The sequence below is a fragment of the Prionailurus bengalensis genome, unplaced genomic scaffold, assembly GCF_016509475.1.
Source record: "Prionailurus bengalensis isolate Pbe53 unplaced genomic scaffold, Fcat_Pben_1.1_paternal_pri Un_scaffold_93, whole genome shotgun sequence".
NCBI lineage: Eukaryota > Metazoa > Chordata > Mammalia > Carnivora > Felidae > Prionailurus > Prionailurus bengalensis.
In genome coordinates, this window is record NW_025091190.1 from 77,078 (window position 1) to 91,479 (window position 14,402).

At 37.9% G+C, this 14,402-nt stretch overlaps 1 pseudogene; it reads right to left on the minus strand.

The window, feature by feature from the left end:
* Positions 1-11,934, minus strand: part of LOC122478560 — a 33,381-nt pseudogene extending 21,447 nt beyond the window's left edge.
* Positions 11,935-14,402: the final 2,468 nt, after the last annotated feature.

The window sequence follows — 14,402 nt, forward strand, 5'->3', positions numbered from 1 at the left end:
TGGGACGCAACGAAGGCAGTCCTGAGAGGAAAATACATTGCAATCCAGGCCTATTTCAAGAAACAAGAAAAATCCCAAATACAAAATCTAACAGCACACCTAAAGGGAATAGAAGCAGAACAGCAAAGGCAGCCTAAACCCAGCAGAAGAAGAGAAATAATAAAGATCAGAGCAGAAATAAACAATATAGAATCTAAAAAAACTGTAGAGCAGATCAACGAAACCGAGAGTTGGTTTTTTTAAAAAATAAACAAAATTGATAAACCTCTAGCCAGGCTTCTCAAAAAGAAAAGGGAGATGACCCAAATAGATAAAATCATGAATGAAAATGGAATTATTACAACCAATCCCTCAGAGATACAAACAGTTATCAGGGAATACTATGAAAAATTATATGCCAACAAATTGGGCAACCTGGAAGAAATGGACAAATTCCTAAACACCCACACTCTTCCAAAACTCAATCAGGAGGAACTAGAAAGCTTGAACAGACCCATAACCAGTGAAGAAATTGAATCGGTTATCAAAAATCTCCCAACAAATAAGAGTCCAGGACCAGATGGCTTCCCAGGGGAGTTCTACCAGATGTTTAAAGCAGAGATAATACCTATCCTTCTCAAGCTATTCCAAGAAATAGAAAGGGAAGGAAAACTTCCAGACTCATTCTATGAAGCCAGTATTACTTTGATTCCTAAACCAGACAGAGACCCAGTAAAAAAAGAGAACGACAGGCCAATATCCCTGATGAATATGGATGAAAAACTTCTCAATAAGATACTAGCAAATCGAATTCAACAGCATATAAAAAGAATTATTCACCATGATCAAGTGGGATTCATTCCTGGGATGCAGGGCTGGTTCAACATTCGCAAATCAATCAACGTGATACATCACATTAATAAAAGAAAAGATAAGAACCATATGATCCTGTCAATCGATGCAGACAAGGCCTTTGACAAAATTCAGCACCCTTTCTTAATAAAAACCCTTGAGAAAGTCGGGATAGAAGGAACATACTTAAACATCATCAAAGCCATTTTAGAAAAGCCCACAGCTAACATCATCCTCAATGGGGGAAAACTGAGAGCTTTTTCCCTGAGATCAGGAACACGACAGGGATGCCCACTCTCACCGCTGTTGTTTAACATAGTGTTGGAAGTTCTAGCATCAGCAATCAGACCACAAAAGGAAATCAAAGGCATCCAAATTGGCAAAGATGAAGTCAAGCTTTCGCTTTTTGCAGATGACTCCACCAAACGTCTGCTAGAACTGATACATGAATTCAGCAAAGTTGCCAGGATACAAAATCAATGTACAGAAATCAGTTACATTCTTATACACTAACAATGAAGCAACAGAAAGACAAATAAAGAAACTGATCCCATTCACAATTGCACCAAGAAGCATAAAATACCTAGGAATACATCTAACCAAAGATGTAAAAGATCTGTATGCTGAAAAGTATAGAAAGCTTATGAAGGTAATTGAAGAAGATTTAAAGAAATGGAAAGACATTCCCTGCTCATGGATTGGAAGAATAAATATTGTCAAAATGTCAATACTACCCAAAGCTATCTACACATTCAATGGAATCCCAATCAAAATTGCACCAGCATTCTTCTCGAAGCTAGAAGAAGCAATTCTAAAATTCATGTGGAACTACAAAAGGCCCCGAATAGCCAAAGTCATTTTGAAGAAGAAGACCAAAGCAGGAGACATCACAATCCCAGACTTTAGCCTCTACTACAAAGCTGTCGTCAAGACAGCATGGTATTGGCACAAAAACAGACACATAGACCAATGGAATAGAATAGAAACCCCAGAACTAGACCGACAAACGTATGGCCAACTCATCTTTGACAAAGCAGGAAAGAACATCCAATGGAAAAAAGACAGTCTCTTTAACAAATGGTGCTGGGAGAACTGGACAGCAACGTGCAGAAGGGTGAAACTAGACCACTTCCTGACACCATTCACAAAATAAACTCAAAATGGATAAAGGACCTGAATGTGAGACAGGAAACCATCAAAACCTTAGAGGAGAAAGCAGGAAAAGACCTCTCTGACCTCAGCCATAGCAATCTCTTTCTCGACACATCCCCAAAGGCAAGGGAATTAAAAGCAAAAATGAATTACTGGGACCTTATGCAGATAAAAAGCTTCTGCACAGCAAAAGAAACAACCAACAAAATTAAAAGGCAACCAATGGAATGGGAAAAGATATTTGCAAATGACATATCGGACAAAGGGCTAGTATCCAAAATCTATAAAGAGCTCACCAAACTCCACACCTGAAAAACAAATAACCCAGTGAAGAAATGGGCAGAAAACATGAATAGACACTTCTCTAAAGAAGACATCCGGATGGCCAACAGGCACATGAAAAGATGCTCAACGTCGCTCCTCATCAGGGAAATACAAACCAAAACCACACTCAGATATCACCTCACGCCAGTCAGAGTGGCCAAAATAAACAAATCAGGAGACTATAGATGCTGGCGATGATGTGGAGAAACGGGAACCCTCTTCCACTGGTGGTGGGAATGCAAACTGGTGCAGCCACTCTGGAAAACAGTGTGCAGGTTCCTCAGAAAATTAAAAATAGACCTACCCTATGACCCAGCAATAGCACTGCTAGGAATTTACCCAAGGGATACAGGAGTACTGATGCATAGGGGCACTTGTACCCCAATGTTTATAGCAGCACTCTCAACAATAGCCAAATTATGGAAAGAGCCTAAACGTCCATCAGCTGATGAATGGATAAGGAAATTGTGGCTTATATACACAATGGAGTACTACATGGCAATGAGAAAGAACGAAATATGGCCCTTTGTAGCAACGTGGATGGAACTGGAGAGTGTGATGCTAAGTGAAATAAGCCATACAGAGAAAGACAGATACCATATGTTTCCACTCTTATGTGGATCCTGAGAAACTTAACAGGAACCCATGGGGGAGGGGAAGGACAAAAAAAAAAGAGGTTAGAGTGGGTGAGAGCCAAAGCATAAGAGAATCTTACAAACTGAGAACAAACTGAGGGTTGATGGGGGGGGGGGATGGGAGGGAGGGGAGGGTGGGTGATGGGTATTGAGGAGGGCACCTTTTGGGATGAGCACTGGATGTTGTATGGAAACCAATTTGACAATAAATTTCATATATTGAAGAAAAAAAAAAAAGCACAGCTCCTATCCATGGGTCAAGATGTGCTCTGAGAAGGACAGTGGGCACAGGACATTCACATCGGCAGTGTCACACTCAGGGGCATGGCATCATGAGTGGAGCCAGCCAGACATTTGAATTACAATTTTTCTCTCTACTTCTGCATTGTGTTTAAACAGAGCCCATAAAATTGATTTCCTATAAAACAGACATCAACTGGGAGCATGGGACAAACACTGTTACCATAAATTAGAATTCTAGGATGCCACCATTTCCTAAAGCCATCTTATTTTATACATCAAAGTACTTTTTATTTCTTATCTACCTTAATTACCTTGACTTATTTGAGTAAAAAACCTGCATGCCCTTTCAAAAGATTTTATATCACCGTACTAAGGGGAAAAACTGGGTATACCCTAGAAATCCATCAGGATGACATTACTTGTATTATGACAATATCCACATATAGTGTAAGAAGAAAATATCCAGAACATTTAGGACAGGAAAGCAGATTTCTTTGTTCTGAAGCAACATATTCAAGAATTACCATGTCAGGGGCACCTGGGTGGCTCAGTCGGTTAGTGTCTGATTCTTGGTTTTGGCTTAGGTCATGATTTCAGAGTCGTTGAGATCAAGTCCAGGTTGGGCTCTGTGATGACAGCATGGAAGCTGCTTAGAATTCTCTGTCTCCCTCCTCCCCCACTCACACAGTCTCTCAAAATAAATACAGGTTTTTTAAAACCAATAATCCAGTGAAGAAAGGGGCAGAAGACACGAATAGACACTTTTCCAAAGACATCCAGATGGCCAACATACACATGAAAAGATGCTCAATGTCGCTCTTCATCAGGGAAATACAAATCAAAACCACACTCAGATACCACCTCACGCCGGTTAGAGTGGCTAAAATGAACAAATCAGGAGACTATAGATGCTGGAGAGGATGTGGAGAAACGGGAACCCTCTTGCACTGGTGGTGGGAATGCAAAGTGGTGCAGCTGCTCTGGAAAACAGTATGGAAGTTCCTCAAAAAATTAAAAATAGAACTATCCTATGACCCAGCAATAGCACTGTTGGGAATTTACCCAATGGATACAGGAGTGCTGATGCATAAGGGCACTTGTCCCCCAATGTTTATAGCAGCACTTTCAAACAAAGGCCAAATTATGGGGAGAGCCCAAATGTCCATCAACTGATGAATGGATAAAGGAGATGTGGTTTATGTTTACAACGGAGTATTACTTGGCAATGACAAAGAATTAAACCTGGCCATTTGCGGCAATGTGGATGGAACTGGAGGGTATTATGCTAAATGGAATAAGTCAGACAAAGAAGGACGGATAGCACATGTTTTCACTCGTATGTGGATCCTGAGAAACTTAACAGAAGACCATGGGGGAGGGGAAGGGGAAAAAAAAAGTTACAGAGAGGGAGGGAGGCAAACCATAGGAGACTCTTAAATACAGAGAACAAGCAAATGGGTGGGGAGCAGGGAGGGGAAGTGAGTGATGGGCAATGAGGAGGGCACGTGTTGGGGGTGAGCACTGGATGTTTTATGGAAGCCAGTTTGACAAATTATATTTAAATAAATAAATAGGTTTAAAAAAAAAAAAAAGAACTGGTAAGCAAATGAATAGGTCTTTTACCTGGGACCTTAGAAGCTCGAATCAAATTTGCCCAATTTTGGTGCATATTGAAAAATATTTTGTATGTTCTGTGCTTCTGGTATTTATATATTAATGTATTTGAAACAAACAAAATTTATATGTTTAAGTATTGTGAAACAAAAAAGTGCGTTAGGCATAGAAGTTTCAGAGAATGTAAGGATCTGCAGTGATGAAACCTTTAATATAATTAGAATTGTCAATTTTCCTTCTTCTCCCTGATAAGAGACTTGATAAAATTGGGAGAATACTTAAAGTTTACATGTCAGTCATATCATCAGCATTGTTCAGAGACTTCAGTATATAAACTGTCTCATCATTTGATCTGATTAAAAGGGTGATTTTTTTTTGTATTTTTATAATTTAAAAAAATTGGAAAACTTGAAAATTAAATTGTTAAAATAATATTGAAAGCATCCATAATCCTGCTATTCAGAGAAAACATTTTGTATATTTTAATTTACTCTAGCCTTTCTATAAATATCATTTTTTAAATTGAGTATATCAGGGTTTTTGACTTTTATTTTAAAATTTTATTATAGATAATTTCCTATCTTAGAATATTCTCAATAAGTTTGATGCATACGTGATATTTCAGTCTTTGAATATGCTGTAATTTATTTAAAATTTCCACATAATTCAAGTATGTTGTTCTTTTTTCCATTTCAGACAAAATTGTAAGTATCTGTATACATTAGTCTTCGCAAATTAGATCATTTATAATATATATACATATATTTAAAAGATGCTACCTGGTAATGACTTTTTAGATACAACACTAAAGACACCATCCATGAAAGAAATAAATGACAAACTGGATAAATATTGAAATTGAAGCCTCTTGCTCTGTGAAAGATAATGTCAAGAAAATGAGAAGATAAGTAAAACATTGGGAGAAAATAATTAAAAAATACATTCTCATAAATGACTGTTTTCTAAAATATGCAAAGAACACTTAAATCTCAACAATAAGAAAACAAAAAACTTAATTAAAATATGGACCAAAGACCTCAACAGACACTTCACCAAAGAAGATAGAAAGATGGCAAATAAGTATCTAAGCGGATGCTTCACATTATATGTCATCAGGGAATTACAAATGAAAACAATGTACCACTACACACCTATTAGAATGGCCAAAATCCAAAACACCAAATGCTAGCAAGGATGTGGAACAATGGGAACTCTGATTTATTGCTAGTAAGAATGTAAAATGATGCAGCCACTGTGGAACCCAGTTTGGTGTTTTCTTACAAAACTAATCGTAGTGGGGCACCTGGGTGGCTCAATCAGTTAGGTATCCGAGTCCATCTTAGGTCATAATCTTATAGATCATGGGTTCAAGCCTTAAGTTGGGCTCTGTGCTGACACCTCAGAGCCTGGAGCCTGCTTCAGGTTCTGCTGCCCTTTCCCTGATCACACTCTGTCTCTCTCATAAAATAAATAAACATTTAAAATAATTAAAAAAAAGAATCACAGTCTCCAGCAATATGCTATTTGGTATTTATCCAAAGGAGTTCAAAGTTTATGTTAAAGATTTACACCCACACAAAAACCTGTACTTGGATGTTTGTAGCACATTTACTCTAATTCAGCAAAACGTGCAAGCCACCTTATAATATTATCCAGTGCTGAAAAAACAAAAACAAAAACAAAAACAAAAACAAAAACAAAAACAAAAACAAAAACAAAAACCTATCATGCCATGAAAAGACATGGAGGAAACATACATGCATATTACTAAGTGGAAGAGGCCAATCTGAAAAGGCTATGTACCGGGTGATTCCAACTCTATGACATTGTGGAAAAATCAAAATTATGTAGGCAATAAAATGATCTGTGGTGGCCAAGGGTTCTGGGCAGGGAAGGATGAATAAGATCATAGAGGATTTTTAGGGCAATGAAAATACTCTTTATGATACTGTACTGATGGATGTATGTCATTATATATTTGTTCAAACCCCTACAATATATAACTACGATAAGCCCTGCAGTTTGTATGAATATAAAACTGCTGTATAAAAATAAAGGTCAAATTTTAAAAAATGCTGACTAGATTGACAAAAATCATGTCATATTTTAATTTGCATTTCATTTCTAGTAAATGAGAAAAGAACTTTATTTATTTAATTTATTTTTTAAGGTTTATTTTTATTTATTTTGAGAAAGAAAGAGCAAGTGGGGGAGGGGCACAGAGAGAGAGAATCCCAAGCAGGCTCCAAGCTGTCAGAGCAGAGGTGGATACAGGGCTTGAACCCATTAACCATGAGAACATGACCTGAGCTTGAAGTCGAGTCAGATGCTTAACCGACTGAGCTACCCAGGCACCGTGAAAAAGAACTTTTAAAACAAATGTATTATTCCTTCTGAATCTTGTTTCTTAATTGCATATTTATATAATTTGCCTTATTTTTTATTGCTTTTTAGTATTTTTTTTTTCAGTATCCATATTCAATTCTGTGATCTACTAGGACTTTGAGGCTTGATGAAGACTATAAGCATTCTTTAAATAAAAAATGATTAACTGGCATTCATACCCAATTTGTGAGCTAGTAGCCACTTTACTCTTTTTCTTAAAGACAGCATTTATAAAACATGACCCTGTCCAAGCTGTATCCCATGATTGTAGTGTTATTGGTAGGGACAAGTCATTATTAGTTATTGAGGAGGTAATGTAAGGTAAGCTTCTGTTTCTATACATGTGGACAGTACTGCCTGGGAAATCATTGCACATTTGTGACCAGAGGAGTAAATATGTGAGAGCCTTGGTTTTTTAAATGTGGTCCGCCTATGCATAACTGTTTTACTGTCTAAAGAATGCTAGAGATAGAAGATGCAGAGGTTCTATTCAACTTCGTACCTCCTCGGATATTTTGAATGTTATGACTACAGAATAACACATGACATTGTGAGTAGTAGAAAGACTACAATTATTGGCTTACACTCTAAAACACTTTAAAACTTGGTTCTTGTCAATCCATACTTTTAAACAGCTGTTTTAAAATCTTGCTAATTGTTGGTATACCTTTTAAACAGCTGTTTGAAAATCTTGGTTATTTGGGGGGCACCTGGGTGGCTCAGTAGGTTAAGCATCTAACTCTTGATTTGGGCTCAGCTCATGATCTCACAGTCGTGCTACTGAGCCCCATGCTGTGCTCAGCTCTGACAGCCTGGAGCCTGCTTAGGATTCTCTCTATCCCTCCCTCTTCCCCTCTCTCAAAAGAAATACACATTAAAAAAGAAAAAAAAATCTTGGTTATTTTCAAAGAGAAAGAATGAGCCCAACTCATGAGAAATGGTGGGGCAGATAGTAGGGTGTCCTGTAACATTTTCCAAATCTGCTTTCTTTTGTAGGATACAACATTTACTGAGAATGCTAATTTCAAACGTTGTGCTAGGGCAGTATTGTTCAATAAAATTGTAATGGGAAATGGAATGTGAATCACATATGTAATTTAAAAATTTTTATAGCCAGACTACTATACTATATACACTATAAAATATTTCAATGTTGTATTTTAGCAAATATATAAAACTATTACTATGTCAACATCAAACCATTATAAAAATTAATGAGATATTTTACCTTTTTTTGTACGAGGACCTAAATACCTGCTTTATATTTTAAACTTACAGCACATCTCAGTTCAGAGTAGTGACACATTTCAAGGGCCCAATAACTATACATGACTGGTGGCTGTTAAATGACATGCAGAGAGTTCTAGGTTCTCAAACATGACCTATTCATAATTTCTGATTATGCCAATAGATATGTGGAAGGTGAGAGACAAGAGTAAGGGATTGGGTTTGAATTCTAAATTCTAACAATATGCCAAAATCAAAAGGAGTGGTTGGTTAGTAGCTAAGAATGTAAAACCCATCATTGGTTACATATGAAATCAATAAACGATTTTTTTGTGTGTGAATATGACAGAGTGTAATGGTAGATAATAACTGACAAGTTTTTCAGTTTTGCAGGTAAATTCTAAGTTTGAAATATGAGTTATTCCTATTGATAGTGAAAGAAGCAAGCAGAACTCTTAATCACCCATGGTAGATGTGGGGTCAGAATGGTATGTAGATCTAAGGGAAATTAGTTAGAAGTAAGAAGTCTCGGGCGCCTGGGTGGCGCAGTCGGTTAAGCGTCCGACTTCAGCCAGGTCACGATCTCGCGGTCCGTGAGTTCGAGCCCCGCGTCGGGCTCTGGGCTGATGGCTCAGAGCCCGGAGCCTGTTTCCGATTCTGTGTCTCCCTCTCTCTCTGCCCCTCCCCCGTTCATGCTCTGTCTCTCTCTGTCCCAAAAATAAAATAAAAAAACGTTGAAAAAAAAAAAAAGAAAAAAAAAAGAAGTCTCAAAAATTAGCCAAAAAATACCCTTAGGAGTTTGGATCTCACCTTCATTTAATTATCTCCAGTTCCCAGGAGAAACTAGAGACAATTGGTCCACCTTTGAGAGCTTATTAAAAACTAATTCAGATGAGTTAAATGAGTCAGTTATAATATTGCCTGAGGATTCCAGAAGAAAAGTAAAATTTTTAAAAATGTTGATTTTTTTCCCATCTTTTAGTTGTAAACACCACTCAAAATCACCTAATCTTTGTAAAAATTCTACATATCACAATAAGACTGCCCAGAAAAAACAAGTATTTTGTTTGTTTGTTTGTTTGTTTGTTTGTTTTCCTGGTATATCTTATGTAAGTATTTTTTATGGCATTTCTTTGTCATCTTATGTTAGTGGTTCTGATTATTGTCCTCAGGTCTATGATCAGCAGCAGGAAAAAGTCAAACCTTAAAATAAGGTCTTCCCAAATGTAGAGTTAAGATGTTAAGAATTAACACACATGTATTTTCTCAAGGAGATAATCCGGTAACTTCTCTCTTTGGAAATATGATTTAATGTTTCACGATACAGACAGAGAGTACAATCTTATTTGTAGCAAGTAATCTGCGAGTATATTTTATTTTCTGTCCTACTAAATTACCTCTAACAGCCAGACGTTCTGGAAGAACAATTAGGTCTAATGAGTGATTCTTCAAAATTTTACCAAGAGAGAACACTGAATTTCTTTTCAGGGCTAAATAAAGCTTCAGTGTAACCAAGTATTTCCTAGGGTCACGAGATTTATGCAGTTACTTTTTAAATTAAGAATCTTATACCTAGAGGGGCACCTGGGTGGCTCAGTTGGTTAAGCACTGGACTTCAGCTCAGGTCATGATCTCGCGGTCAATGAGTTCAAGCCCCGTGTAGGGCTGTGTGCTGACAGCTCAGAGCTCGGAGCCTACTTCGGATTCTGTGTCTCCCCCTGTTTGCGCTGTCTCTCTCTCTCTCTCTCTCTCTCTCTCTCTCTCTCACAAATAACTAAACATCAAAAAAATTTTTAGAAAAGATCTCATACGTAAAGAAGCACAAGAATTATATACCATTCCTTTAACAATGTAGCTTCTTATATCTTTTGAATCTGTTTTAAATTCCATCAGTAGTAACCACCAATTGTTCAGCTCTTTTCCAGAAACTGTAGTAGATGGGTGAGGCTTTTTCTACATACGTGGCTTCTCTGGGCATAAACAAGTCTATTTGACATCTTCTTCAGAAGGTAATGTCTATCTGTAGCATATGAGCATTCTGTAAAAATAAATCTCACTGCAGTTTAATGAAATTGGTATACAATAATGTAAGTTTTCTGAACTATAATATGAAACATTAAAGGGGTTTTCTTCTTCTTCCTTCTTTTTATAGTGTACTAGAAATCTTATTTGGCCTGAGAAAATAGGACAACTAATATTTAGTAATCTTTTTAAAGTTAATCTCCTGTTAACATGTAACACCTTTCCTGGCCACTAGGGTCTTGGACTCTTCTCTAGTTACTTCCCTCCATAACACTGCCCAACTTCAAGGACAAATTTCTACATCATTGGCTGCATCTCACTATCTTTTATAATTGTTTGGTTTCCAAAATCTTAAAACACTTTATCTGAAACCCTCTACCTTTCCAACCTTCAAATTCCTTCGGTGGCACTGCTACTGAGCGTAGCTGCCATCCCCCACCCCACCCCACCCTTACATCTCCACCTGTCTTCTCCATTCCCTATCTCCAGTGACCTAGAAATCGAGCTCCTTTAATGGGTCATTCTGTAGCAGGCTTTGTTTTCCTGTTTATGTGGCCTGGACACAGTCATCGCTCATTTCAATTGTGCTCGCTTAAGACTTTTTATTCGTTTGTTCCTCTTCACCTTTCACCACAGAAAACTTGCCATTGATAACAGGGATTGGTCCAAGAGTTTTATGTGTCTCCTTGTCATCTCAGACGCTTAGGACTTCTACAGAAACATGACATAGCTATACTGATCAGATCCTTTAGGGTTATGAGTGTAGAATCTTCTGCCTTAACTGCATTCTCTCTCTCTCTCTCTCTCTCTCTCTCTGTTTTGTTTTGTTTAGGTTTTTTTGTTTGTTGGTTTGTTTGGCTTTTTGGGTTTTTGGTTTTCCCAAGGCATTTCTTGGGCAGACCTAGGGACAGGGCAGCTCTGTATCTGAAAGAAGATCTTGGGCCTCTTCATGGTAAAACATGGCTTCTATTGGCCATGCAAGACCTGGTGGGTCAGTGGGAACTTGATCGTAGAGTCATGGAGTTGGTTGGCTGCTGGTAGGCACTTGCTGGCTGCAGTCTCCTCCACCTTTATAATCTGGATCGAGTGGGCCCAGGTGCAATGCCAGGTGTCCATGTCTCAGTAGCACTGGGTAACAGCACCTGCAGTGGTCAGGTCCAGTACTCTTGGTACATATTGTGAGTGCCACTGGGGAGTCATGGCACAGACAGGTGCCAAAGTTCTTGACCCACATGGGGGTATTTCTGAAACACCTGTCCATAGTAGACAATTTCCCTTGAAGATATATTCATCTTCTTCAGCTCAGAGACAAAGTACCAGAAGTGGAACTTGTTGACAGCATGATTATGTACAAAGATGTGCACGTGATAGAGGCGCAGAGTATGGCATTTGGGGTAGGCAGGCAGTGCTCTATCACCTTGTACTCTCCCAGTGTGCCTGAGGCCTTTGGGGCGCACTTTCCACTCTCACTGTGGCCCACAAAAGGAAGTGCTGGCTGCATACTTATTAATGTCTGATACCTTTTTCTTTCCTGTTGGCTCCAGGTCCCTTTTTTGTTGTGGCTGCCCCAGTGTTACCAAGCTACTATCCTTTAACTTCAACAGATGTCTTGGATTATTTCCTCAGTGAGAAAACAAGTCAGCAGTCATGAAACTTCTTTGCTGCCCCTCTTTACCCTCTATCACAGATTCTTCATATTCAGTGATACTAGGATTTATCTCACTTTCTACTCCAATTTCAGAGAATGAAATACCTTTTCCTTCTTAGGGTTAGTTTTCCAACAATTTTCTTGCTATCTCTCCTTTCTATGTACTTTAAGAACTTACTTCATCAGATTTCCCCTCTCTTTCTTGGATCTGCAAACACTTCTTTCCCACAGAGCCTTTCTTAAAGCAAACTAACTGTTTACTTCTCCCTGTCATACGTAATTTCTCCTGCAACCCTACATTTTCCTCAAGTTAAATTCCCATCTCTGTCTTATTCACATTCATACTTTAAAAATGATTGGTTTCCCCATCTCCTGCTCATCAATTTGCCCAGTGTGATCTGTCTTCTTTTTTATCCATTTTTCTCAAATACTCTTTGGAGTATTGACTATTGTACTCTCTATTTGATCAATTAAGTTTTTGTTTTTAGTCTCACTTCATCATGGTCACAAAGTGACATTGTTGGATCTTCGTGTTTTGTCCGAGATAATTTATATTCAACAAGAGGACATTATACCCTTAACTGTGGGTGCCAGGCCAGCTCTAACAACACCCAGGCCTTGCTGTTAGACTCAGCCCATTTGTGGCTATTAAGGGGCTGATATTCTCCTTCTCAACAACGATGATGGTGATGTCAATAATAAATGATAAATGCATTTGGTGCTTATGTTCATTCTGTTTCAAATTATTAATATATATTAAATCCTTCAGTCCTCTCAATACTACTGGATAGGTACTATGATTTTCTCTGTTTTGAAGATGAGAAAATTAAGACCCCAGAAGGGGAAATAACTTGAGCGCAACAAAGCTGGTAATATTTAGAGCAGATAGGTCAGCTATTTCGTACACACCATTGCATAGCTTCCCAGTTGTATTTGTTTCAGGGCTTGGCCTCTTATTTTGCATTAGCTTTCCTTGTGATTGATTCTCACTGGCACAACTCATCGTGTTTTATCTTCCATTCATGCTGAATCTTTCTTGCCTCCTGCCTCAAGACATCTCTGTTGCCACTGACACCCACTTGGTATCTCTAGATGAGCAATGTAGGAAAGGCAGAAGAGTCCAAAGTTTTTAGAGCAAATTTTTAACTAATGTTGTTGAGAGGTGGTGAATATTCTCCCTTTTGTCTTATCCATGGGCTGTCCTGAAATGCAACAGTTAGGATGGTCTCTTAGAAGACATTCCAGCAATCAAACCATCAAGTGTGCTTGACTTAAAATTGAATGTTTGCTCTCCGTATATCTATGTCTCACTCAAATTTCTCCTCACTTCTGCTTCCCTGGAATTGTATTCCCTAAGACACTGGCAGTATATAAACTTTTATGCCAGGTTTCACTTTTTGGAGAACCCAAGCAATCTAAATCCAAACTGTGAAAACTCCACCTAGATGGTCTACAGTCTCGCTTTCCTTATCCAGTAGAGCATAGAGGTTGACAACACTGGCTTCAGAAGATAAATATCAATTGGAGTTTGGATGTTGCCACAAATAAGCAATGGGACCTTGAGTGATGTATTTAATCTCTCTTTCCCTTTCTTAAAAATTCGAGATAACTACTTACTTTAAATAGCTCTACCTCCCTAACAAGGGTTATGACACATTTAATAGTTTGCTGTGACTAACATACTCTTTGACATGTAACATGTATTATTTTTATTATCATTAATATCTTTCAAAACTGTCTTTCACCTTTGTCTTGATATATATTCATGTTAACACCATCTAACCTACCACCCAAACAAAACAAACTGTAAGGAAAGCATTGACTCTTCCATCCGCTTCTTCCATCTGTTTCAACCTCACAAACTTTCATCATATAATTGCTTCATAAATTAACGTTTGTTTTACCTCTCAAAAACCCTCTCACATCCATTCTATATTAACCTTGCTATCTTCATTTTGACAGGCATTTCCAGAATCTCACCAAAATTTGCAATAATAGTGTACTATGTTAAATGATTTTCCTTGCCTACTCTCCTTAATGCATCACATTTATTCCTTTACTTTCCTTAGTCTTTTAAAACACAGCCCAATTTCATCACTAATAATACTGCATTGTAATTGGTTACTTATTTCTCTGTGGCTCTCAAGGGTTTATCAACCTTGGTACTGTTGACATTTGGGGATATATAATTATTCATCACTGGGGGTGTTGTTCTTTGTATTGTAGGCTGTTTCACAGTATCTCTGGTCTCTATCCACTAGATGACAGTAGTGCCCCCTCCCCAGTTATGACAAAAAAAAAAAAAAAATGTCTCCAGACTT